Source organism: Gymnoscopelus microlampas (genome assembly GCF_963454915.1).
Source record: "Gymnoscopelus microlampas genome assembly, chromosome: 23".
Taxonomy (NCBI): Eukaryota; Metazoa; Chordata; class Actinopteri; order Myctophiformes; family Myctophidae; genus Gymnoscopelus; species Gymnoscopelus microlampas.
The window spans coordinates 11500125-11512201 of NC_139960.1; the positions used below are offsets into that span (position 1 = coordinate 11500125).

Here is a 12077-nt window from a genome sequence, read left to right on the forward strand (position 1 = left end):
AGTAGCCTACAAAGTAGCTAGAAGTATACTGTAGCAGTCATAAATAAAGCAAAGCAGGTTCTGGATCACTCCACACTCTCTACTGTTCCCTAGTCATGCCATATTTCATTGCGCTGAAGTTTGGGGTAATAACTATAACAATTCATTACAGTCACTAATCATTCTCCAAAAGAGAGCAATAAGGACCATTCACAAGGCCGGCTACCTGGAACATACTAATCCACTATTTTTTACAGTCAAAATTATTAAAATGAATCCCCATAGTATCATATCAAACAGCAATATTAATTAATGTATAAGGCTAAGAACCATCATCTACCAGTAAATATTCAAAATTTGTTTCAGGATCGTGAGGGGGGTTATAATATGAGGGAATAATTCAACTTTAGAATATTAAGCAGACATACCACTGTGAAAAGTTTTTGTGTATCAATTGCGGGTGTAAACATGTGGAACTATTGTGTAAAATGTATCATTTGGAGTTATCTTACGTATTTGTGACGTATCTTGGATGACTATTTTGTTATTTGTTTTTGTATTCGTATGTTAAGCTTAGACTGTGTAAATTTAACGCTGCATCTTGGCCAGTTCCCACTTGAAAAAGAGACTGTGTCTCAACGTGTTTTTACTGGTTAAATAAAGGTTAAATAAACAGTTTGAGGGAGGAACAAAAGCAATGTCCACGCATCAATCAGTTTAAAGAAATGTGCAAGGGTTTGGTGTTACAAGATACAGGGAGGATGGGAATGGATAGCAGGTTTTTGCTGTATTTATATTTATAGGTTATTATATAGTACTGTATGTACTATGTACTATATATAGTATTATAAGGTAGTGTGTTATTGCAGTATTATATATTTTATATTTTGTATTATAGAGTATAGAACAATGTTCTATATTATTATTCATAGTATTAACATACGTTTATATAGGATATATATTTTGATATATAATTTCTATAAGAGTAGATTAAAATATACCTAAAAAGTAATCTAAACATATCCGAAAAGGAGTGAGAAGAAGTTAAACTTATAAACTCCCACCCCTTTTATATCTGTGAGTTAAATAATGACTTACTCGCTGACTTCTGTGCTTCACATTATACTACTGATATTAATTTTAATGTTTTTCTTTGTGATTTCGAAAGTTTAAAAAGAAATCTGTTTTTATTAACATATTTGAAATAAACATGACTAAACTAAACCTAAACACACACACACACACACACACACACACACACACACACACACACACACACACACACACACACACACACACACACACACACACACACACACACACACACACACACACACACACACACACACACACACAAAGCTAAAAGAAGAAAACCTCAGGTCCGAGGAACCAGAAGCGAAACGCTCGCTTCTGCTTCCTCGGACCTGAGGAAGCAGAAGTGAAACGCGGTGTGCAACAAATAAAAAAGCAAAATCAGTGCTGAGGAGTGTGCGGTCCCTTCTTTTGAAGGTTTTCTTCTTTTAGCTTTATAGTACATATCTCTTGCACTGACCTGACATGCTCCACAGCATTTGACTTCCATGAAAATAGAGTCTCTCACAAGTTATTTGTGAAGAGTCAGAAGCTAGCAAATGAAACCAATGCTGTATTAGCTTACATGTCAATAGCAAGATGCATGCACACTTCCAGAAATAAGAATGAGGTCCAATTTAGAGTTGTGATTTTAAATATTACTATTGCATTGTTTAATTGAATTTTTTTTCGAAGGTCCATGCTTGATGGCTAGTTGCCAAATCAATATGTTCGAGGGCCACCAATGGTGGGGCCAGTGATCCTGAAAAGTCACTGGCCAAGATGTATACAGATTTGAAGTTGCAGTCACTTACACTGTACCCAGACAAGCAAATTGTATTCAAGCACAATGATCCTGATTCCAGTTTTCATGTATGCTGGTTGTGACAAAGTCATCATAAAAGTTTGTGGCAGCTAGTAGACTACAACAAGTATTGCTTGTTTTCTGTCAGTGAAATGCACGCTAGCGTTTTACATCCCCCACCCACCAGAAAAGAGAAAAACATAAATAAAAAATAAGTGTGCAATGTTTGAATTTTGGTGCAGAAGCCAGAACTTCTCTTTCCCAAGTTTATATTAAATTCACTCTTACTGTACCTCAACACAGATTACAGCTGATTATATTTCTGAAGAACGAAAATAAATACTTTAACTATGTTTGTTTGATGAGTGGCTTAGGATTCTGTCAGAGGAATAAAACAAGCCACAATTCAAAGTAACGGTATCTGCAGTTCAGACAGACATGGCACTGAACCATGCGCATGACGACACATAATGGGCGTGGGCACACAGCATGGGCGCTGAATTTGTTTTGCCCATGGGCAACAACGACCTAAAAAAAAAAGCAGTTGCTGGTGTGTGAGCCCGTTTCAGGAACAGGTTGTTGCACAATGCGCTCCTCTGATACAAAGATACCCTATAATCACAGTATGTAGATCTGTGCAACCAGCACCACAGACAGCAATGCAACACGCACGGTAACCAAGTTTTGAGATTAGAGACAAGCAAAAAAAGCTCTCTCTCTCTCTCTCTCTCTCTCTCTCTCGACCTTCCTGACAGTGGTGGACAGTAACGAAGTAAATGTACTTGAGTACTGTACTTAAGTACAGATTCTGAGTATCTGTACTTTACTTGAGTATTATATTTGTTTGATACTTATTACTATTACTTGAGTACATTTCCAAGACAAATATTTTACTAGTTGTACGAACTCTTGTTTTATTGTTGTATTGTTTTTTTGGATCATGTTTAGGCGATACACTTATTTGTTTTAGCTCTTGCTCATTTGATTTTGCCATTTGTCTCATCTGTTTAAGAAAGTAGGTAGCTGATATATTGCACTTTTACCTTAGTGCTAGGTATACTCTTGGTTGCTTGTTTTAGCAGGAAATGTACCTATGTTGAATGCACTTATTGTAAGTCGCTTTGGATAAAAGCGTCTGCTAAATGACTGTAATGTAATGTAATGGTGTATAGGAGTAAAAGTATTTAGTTCGGGTTTCTCAGTCATTTCTATTTTCGTTTGTATAAGCGTTTCTGCAGGCTTTTTGAATGAATAAAATGTAATTTTGTCCAATCTGTATGGTAGAGTATGTTAATACAATATAACTTATACATTTGGGGCAGTTATATATTTGTCTCCCTACTCTTCTATTGAGAATTTAGACCGTGTCAAAGGTCATGTCTGACCTAGCCACAGGATCTGACATGAATGTTGACCAGAATGTGTTAGTATAGGAAATCAGAGGTTGTTTGTGTGGAGACCAAGCAAGTGGACTTGTCTCTTTGCCATCTTGTTTTGACAGGGTGAAGTTCGCCGCTGTGCATGTCGGCGTCATCTTGTTTTGACAAGGGGAAGTTAACGGTTGTGCGTGTGGGTACATATGAAACATCCTCTGCTCTCGTGAGAGTAGAGGATGTGGTCACAAAGAAGGCTGTATGTCTATGTCTAGCACATGTCTAGCACTGAGAAAGTACCTAACCACATGCCTTGCAAACAACACCTTCCTCTCTGCAACCACCATCTCTGCAGGCATGGATGCCGATTTATGTTGGGTGGGTAGGGTACTCAACAACAAGTCACACACACATCAACCAAGTTTTAACCCCTTAATCAGAAATACCTGATGAATGTCAGTTGGCAATAAAATACTTTTTTGCTGTAAGTGAAGACAGTGTGCACGATCACCATTCTTTCCTACGCGTGTCCCAGTGTGCAAAAGGACCTTTAGTTTTTTCACTACATTTCAAGTCATACAATTTGATTGTTGGCTGATGATGAAACTGGCGTAAGGACTTTGCAGATTACAAGGAGAGAGTTTGAATGACAGAAATCTGTTCACAATAACACACAGTATCAGAGCGGGTACATCACGCATCCTGTGCATGTTACAAAGCATCACACAATAGTCATCCGACCGACACATTTCCTGTGGGTGCTCGGGCTCCCCGGCACACACAGGATTGGTGCCAATGTCTGCAGGTCTCTGCAAAACATACACTGAACAGAGAGAATGTTCTGTTTCTATGTCAACTGTATGCATGCAGAATGAGCATGTAAGGTATTGTGTCATATCACCAGATGTTAATTATGATCTGGTGAAATAATATGTGTAATCACTAATAAAAACGCCCTTCATGACAGTTACTCTATGCATTAAATGTATAGTTTTTTTTTTAGAACGGATGGCCTCAGTTTAAAGTCAGCCCCATGTCCTAATCTTTGAAGATGAATGTTATTGCATCTTGACAAAAAGGTCACAGTTGATGGCCCTGCATCTGAGAATTTGTACCAAATAGATGTTCTTTATCATCAAAGTACTAAGTATTAAACACTGGAATATAATTAATGTGATCTGAGTGCGGCTTTGTCAGCGATGTGTCACTCATGAGTCATGTGTGACTCCTGTTATTTACTCATGAGAAAAGAATCATCTTTTGAGGCACTGGGGTTCACACTGGTCCCGAGAAGGACTAAGCTAGTAACTCCCATTAAAGGCAATTACTTTTTTACTCTTACTTGAGTAACATTTTGACTGAGCTACTTTTACTTGTAGTGGAGTAAATTTGACCACTCATATCTGTACTCTTACTCAAGTACTGGGGTTGAGTCCTTCGTTTTTTCATTATAATGTAGAAACATATAAAAATGTATTTGAATAACTTTGGTGACTTGTAAAGAAACATGCTCATTACATGAGTTGCAGGAGATCTTTAGTAGGCCTATTGCACATGGTACCATGTACACACAATTGACAACAAGACAGCGAAAATAAATGATTGCTAATAGCTGCCTCAATTCTGTGAAAATAACTAAATGTGCTTTAAAAAAAAGGTTCTCCCGATGTGCCATATTGTCTACTCTATTCCACAGCGCTGCACATTTTAAAAAAAGCCACTTATCAAATAAATTTGAAAAATTGTATTTGAGGGGGATAGACGATCTAGAAGCTCACAACATATCACAGCATGTTGTGAGCTTGTAGATCAGTAATTCTCTTATATTTTTAGCCTATAATGACATGCCCAAAATTGGGACGTCAGGGTTAAAGTGGTAGCTATACTTTCGAAAACCTAGAGACTGGGAAGTTATCCACTGTATACTGGCAGGTGGCAGTCCTGAGACAGGCATTAAATGTGTCATGGTCCAAGTATATTCCATGTTTGGGATTTCAATAATTGGGTCTTATCAGGACAGACAGTGTTTCCATCTTACATTGCAGGAGCAAAAGGGCCATACAGTACTTGACGACAGGAAGAGATTTAGTTAAACAGGAAGAGATACCAGCTAAACTATTTTTTTGTGTGTCAACTTTAATAGATGTGGTTTCCATTAAGGTGAACAGGTACTAGCTATGTTGATGAGAAAGTCTAAGGTATGCCAAATGGATTAATGGAAAATGACTTGAGAGTCAAAACAGATAATTATGTACACAATGAGTGATTAATGAAGGGCATGACAGGATTGAAAGGCATGCAGTGTCACACTAGTTTGATGCAAAGGTGCCTAACTTTGATCAGAGGTGAGGAGGAGGTCTGATGGTGAGTCTGTGGATCAAGGGTTTCCATGGATTATGATTGTGGAGTGTTACTATGGTTATTATTAGTATTATTGGACACTTTGAAACGCTTTCTCTTGGTATTTTTCGAGACTTAGATTTAAATTAACACTCCACAATCATAATCCATGGTACAGTAACCCTCCATCCACAGCCTAGGACCTGCTCCAACCTAAAAGTTATCTCACCTCTGATCAAAGTTAGGTGCCTTTGCATTAAACTATTGTGACACAATACTGCATTCATATCCCCCCACAGGTATGGACTAGTGTGTTTAATTAGCTTTTGTGTGTGTGTGTGTGTGTGTGTGTGTGTGTGTGTGTGTGTGTGTGTGTGTGTGTGTGTGCGTGCGTGCGTGCGTGCGTGCGAGCGTGCGTGCGTGTGTGTGTGTGCATGCTCTCTGTGCATGAGTTGTGTGAATGGTGTGTACATCAATACATCAAACAGGAAGTGACATATATAGCTATGCGATAGTGTACAGCTGATTCTTACTGGTGAATATAATATATATAGGTGGGGACAGAGACCGAGTTCTATTACAAAGGGAAGCTTACTGGATCCATACATTAAATACAGAGTTCCCAAAGGCTTGAATGAAGAATTATTATTGCATTGTTTTCTATGAAATGTTTTCTATGATTTTTTTTGTTCTGGCTGTGGTTTTTGTGGAAACTTTAAGAATATTTCAACAAAACAAATACTATGTTCAATGCTTAATGTAAACATTAATAGTATGATGAATTGTAAGTGAATTATATTCACCAATAAGAATCAGCTGTACACTATCGCATAGCTATTTATGTCACTTCCTGTTTGATGTATTCTAGTTTGAAACGCTGAGGAAGGCCGACGTGCCGAAACGCGTCCGTTTCTCTAAAATAGATAGACTTGTCTGCTGCGGCTGTTCATCTGTAAAGAATAAACCAAGAACATAACTGAAGAGAGTGCGGATGTGCCTCTATTATATGTATTATCACGAATCTGCACCCAGTTAATCCAAGAGACTACTCCCCAACACTCCCCTTGAGTAGAGCACGCCTTCTCCTGACGGTATTATCCGGTAGGAGAACTGCCTTCAGTGTATGTGTTCCAACCATGTAGTGTGAATTAGGAAGAACAACGCCCCAGACCCTAGAGGTCAGCTAAGGTCAGGTGACATCTGGCAAACATTCTGTGAACTAGGCATCTAGTGTTATTGCAACTACTCTGGAATGTGAGCTGTGCCACTCAGTATCAAGTCTTAAAGCTCTCAATATCAGTCTTAAAGCCTTGACTCTGTGAATGTATCAAATCGGGCTCTATAAATCCATATATGGGTGTATCAACATACTACAGACTCAATTACTATTATCCAAAACAATTAGGATTTAATTTGTTGGTCGTTAAGGATTTACTATACAGCCAGATGGGTCATATAGGTCATTGTCACACCCAATGCCTTCTCATCAGTTGAGAGGAAACCAAACCAATTTAAGTCTGAACATTCAGATTTATTGTTAAAAAACGTTATGTACTTATAATATTTTCCATGTCCACAGTGCAATTTCCTCCATAATCACCATGCCGAATGCCATTTCATCAGTACTCTTTGAGCCCACTGGTGTCTCCTGATCGCTCCTCATCTCAACCACTGTGGTCTCATCAGTTTTCATCATGCCCAACATAATCTCCTAGATGGTCATCACCATCGTCATGCCCAGTGCCACCTCCTCATGCCTCCTCATGAAGTGTCACCCCACTTCCAGTCATCCCAGCACTCTCAAGACACGCCTGAAGGTAACACAGGCTCACTGTTGCACACATTTAAGACACCCCCCAAAGTCCTCTCAGTATCTTTATATTTAGTTTAAAGATTGTGTAAAGATTGTGTTTAATTTTAAGATATTTCAATTAATATATCCTAAATTATAACCATACCATATAACATAAAATTATATTTCTTTATTACCAGCTTTTAAAAATAATAATTCACTGCCATCAGAGATTTGTTTACCATTTTGAACACTAAGTGTTGGAGGGAATGCTGTATATGCGTGTGGCTGTAACATAATTTCACTATAAACCATTGTATTTACATTTTTGAGTCTGTGAAAAGTGACATTGTTTATCATTTCATCGCCAGGTCCAAGGCTCAGGACAAGAGGCTGCACAGTGATCCCCCCCCCCCCCCCCCCCCCAACATACCTACACATGACCATCGTACTCAAGAGTGTTCCTCCTGGATGAGACCCCCCACCACCAACAGTGACCGGTGTTACGGAACAAACACTCCATAGAAATGATTGCTGCCCCATTCAGAGACAAGCGTTACGAAAATAGCCGATCTACAAGCTCACAATGCGTCACAAGAGATTTGGTGTTGAGCTCAAAAAGGAGCAGACCTTAAATAGAAACCTGGGGGACCCCAGTCAACAGTATATTTAACCACTTAAACCCTTTATTCTTGGTAAAACGGACCCAGGCCCATAGAGAGAGAGAGTTCTGACGCTCACGTTCACTTCTTTGGGCCGGGTCTTCTACATAGCCGTCTATTGGCGAATAGTGACAAAGCCCTAAACCGGAAGTTCATGGAATGCATTGAAGTCTACGGCTCCTTGTCACTATTTCCAGTTTACATGAACCACGTGACCAGCGCTGTTTCTGCCCCTCATTGGCGCATCAACTAATTACTAATACTATAATTATCTAATTATCTAATTACGTTTTCATATGGGGGTCCCTGGTACAACACCTTCAGTACAGTAAATATGACCTGCCCTACTCTGCCTCTGATTGGTTTAGGTTTACACATGATGAGTGATGATTGGTTAAAGGTACATTGTCATATATCATGGTAAGCCAATCTGAGGCAGAGTTGGGCGGCTCTTTGTCTTGGCTTTCCTGGAGCAAGCAGAGTAATCTAGTATGAGAGTGACAACACTAGCATAGACGGCCATTGTAAGAACTAGAAGCTCGCCCCCGCTACGCGGGGGCTCGCGTCTAGCCCGCGGCCACGCTCACGTAGCGCCCGCGGCCACTTGGCAACTCATATAAGTGGCGTAGCGTCATGAGGGTCAGTGGGGCCGTGGCTCGGTCAGTGAAGACCCTGTAGTGCGGATGATATGTGGCATAGAGGGGCAGATTGTAAATCCCCAGAGGAAACATCCGTGGGCTACCATTGGTTCAGCGATGTGTGCGGTCGCCCTGCGGCCCCCCCTCCTCCACCAATGTGCAGTATTGAGAGCCCTGACGTCACAACAATTGGAGCGATGGGCACTGCACTGTGGTTGGTTAGGGTACACCTAGGGCCCAGGTAGAACCCAGTTAAAGCCTGCATGGGCAAACCCAGGTAGGACCCGCCTTGGTCCCACATAAACATGGGTAGTTGGGGCCCACCTAAGGGCCAGGTGGAAGCTACTTATAGCCTGCATGGGCATCGCAGTTGGGACTGAAGTGGATGCCGCTGACATTGCTGATGGGGTCCATATGGTTTAGCCCACCTTGAAACCATATGGGAACTACGCTGGCATGCTGGCTGTAATGCAAACGCTGCATCATACCTGCAGTGTGTAGTTTGATGTTGTGTGTGTAGCAGATATACCTGCAGTGTGTAGATCAATGTCCATATGAAAGTCAATGCCCAGCATTTTTTTTTTCCCCAGCAGAGTTTCTAGTGTCTCTGTCTCTCTCTGGAAGAGGTTGCACATGAACTCTGCAGCCGCACTGAGGCGCTCCAACACAAACACTCTGACATGAAGCTGCTTCACACAACAAACATCAGTACGACGCTGCTGTTTGTCCAAAAGACACAATATCTCCTCTCCCACCGACGTCATGTGTTCATTTATCGACAGCCGTACAGACTCCTTTTGACACATTTTACCTCGTTTATCCAGCTCTCACTGACTCATCGGGCTGTTATTTTGCTGCGATCAAGTCAACGATGTGAGAGATTAGCTATCACAGACGGACGGACAGGGGGTGAAACATAGTCTTGCGCCATGCCTTTCGGCCTGGCGGAGACAATAAGAAAAGTAAAGTAAAGGAAATGAGCATTTCTGCAACAAAAGTAGTCAACAAACTATACTATGAAAACATGGGCCACATTGTCAAAGAATGTAAGAAAGAGGCAATCATGTAGAAAATAGCCGATCTACAAGCTTACAAAGCCTCTCACGTGAGGCGTTTTGAGCTTGTATATCTATTTATATATTCTATTCTATTTTCACAATATGTACTTGTGGAACGGAGTCAAACAGAATGGGGGGGGGGGGGTCCCCAGATCAAGTACGTTTATTTGGGGGGGGGGCGGCGGCGTGAAAGGGTTGATAAGCACTGCTGTAATCGGAGCGAAATTATCTGAAATTACTACATGACCATAATGCAGCCTAATGCGTTGCACGGGGCGGTCCTGCCATTACGTTAGTTACTGTAGTTGCTGTGGAGCTATAGTTCTCCAGAAGACACACACAAACATACACCATGTACAATGGACTAACTGAGCAGCAATATTGACATTCACCACACGAACGTGCATTGTTGACAAAGTGATTGCACAGCCGCTGCAGGCATGACAACCACGTTAGCGTTAGCGACATGGCAGCTATCACAGCGCACTGTCCGTCGTCGCTGGGACTGACTGTCATGGCTACAGCAGTAACAGCAAGCTGTCTGCGATGCCATTGTCTGGAGACTGCTCTTAGCGTGACACGACCAATGAGAGTGAGCGCTGTAGTTGTTGCTAAGATACGGTGGCGTCTCTGCCCCATAGCTTGTAGATCTCTCACGCATGATTGGCGTAGGCTGCGTTGCCAGGTCTGACTGTTTGTATAAGCGATTTTGGGCTTATTTGGGTGCACTTTTGGGCTCGTTTCCATAGACCACGGCAGCGCTTATTTCTTTACCGTGACCGATGTGGCAAAAAAAGTGCAAAACGAACCATCCGGAAGTAAATTGCGAGATGAAATATATAGCACTTTTTGATTATTAGAGAAGGAGACACATGTGAAGGTTGAAAATGAAAGGTAGTAGATTATATATTTTTTCATGAGGGATTTTTGTAGCAAGTTGTGAGAGAATTGGGCCACTCCTGTGGGCGGGGGGCTGATTAGAACCATTGGGGTTTGAAAGGAGACGCTCTCTGTTTGAGTGGAAAGATGGGATGAGGAAATGTTCTGTCTATCTCAATGAGGAAGTTCCAGTCACTACAGCCCATAGCAAGCGTGACGGAACTCTCTCTCTCTATGGCTCTGCAGGGAGCAACCAGAGAGACACACACGCGCGCACGCACGCACGCACGCACGCACGCACGCACGCACGCACGCACGCACACACACACACACACACACACACACACACACACACACACACACACACACACACACACACACACACACACACACACACACACACACACACACACACACACACACACACACGCACACACACACACACACACACGGGTGTTGAAGCATGAGTTTGAGAGAGATGGGGGGAGAGATAGAGAGAGAGATAGAGAGAGAGAGAGGGGGGAAGAGTAATATTCAAAGTTCTCCTTCCGTGTTTGTACGTTGGATTAACCAAACCTTTTCTGGATGAGAACAAGTGGTTCTAATATGTTGTATAAAACACTTAAACAGCTTTAACTTTCATAACATAACAGCAGACTCCACAAATTAACCTCTGTAATACCAGAGACTTGATTCATCTAAATTAATCTTTATGCTTTAATCCAACATGTAATACCATATAGATTAATAACACTTACCCTAAATTAATCTGTGTGCTTTAATCCAACATGTAATAACATATAGATTAATAACACTTACCCTAAATTAATCTGTGTGCTTTAATCCAACATGTAATACCATATAGATTAATAACACTTACCCTAAATTAATCTTTATGCTTTAATCCAACATGTAATAACATATAGATTAATAACATTTACCCTAAATTAATCTTTATTCTTTAATCCAACATGTAATACCATATAGATTAATAACACTTACCCTAAATTAACCTTTATGCTTTAATCCAACATGTAATACCATATAGATTAATAACACTTACCGTAAATTAATCTTTATGCTTTAATCCAACATGTAATACCATATAGATTAATAACACTTACCCTAAATTAAGAAATGCCTCTGACAGTTGAGAACTGTGTTATTTAAATTTTTAGGTGGAGGTTCCCTTTAAACAGCAGCAGAGTTAGTGACCAACTTTCTCAGGTGACGAGACGAGAGAGAGAAAGAGAGAGAGAGAGAGAGAGAGAGAGAGGGAGAGAGAGAGAGAGAGAGAGAGAGAGAGAGAGAGAGAGAGAGAGAGAGAGAGAGAGAGAGAGAGAGAGGCGTGTCTGTGCCTCACCTCACCTGAACCTGAAGAGAGGAAGGGAGTGAGTACAATCCCACTAGAACAAACAAAAAACTATACCTACCTTGGCCTAAACATCAGCAGCACAGGGAACTACAACCAAGCTGTAAA

The 12077-nt window shown here is 40.9% G+C and overlaps 1 protein-coding gene across 4 annotated transcripts in view; it reads right to left on the reverse strand.

Moving 5' to 3' along the window:
* LOC311040260 (uncharacterized protein) overlaps window positions 1–11823 on the reverse strand; it is a 29127-nt gene extending 17304 nt beyond the window's left edge. The window contains exon 1 of one of the 4 annotated variants that reach the window (XM_084050431.1): window positions 11722–11823. The gene's annotated coding sequence lies outside the window, so the exon portion shown is untranslated. Of the gene's footprint in view, window positions 1–2148; window positions 2277–3674; window positions 3697–11660 lie in introns of those variants that run through there. The other 3 variants (XM_084050432.1, XM_084050433.1, XM_084050430.1) reach the window with 3 other exon arrangements.
* Between the last annotated feature and the right edge of the window lie 254 nt (window positions 11824–12077).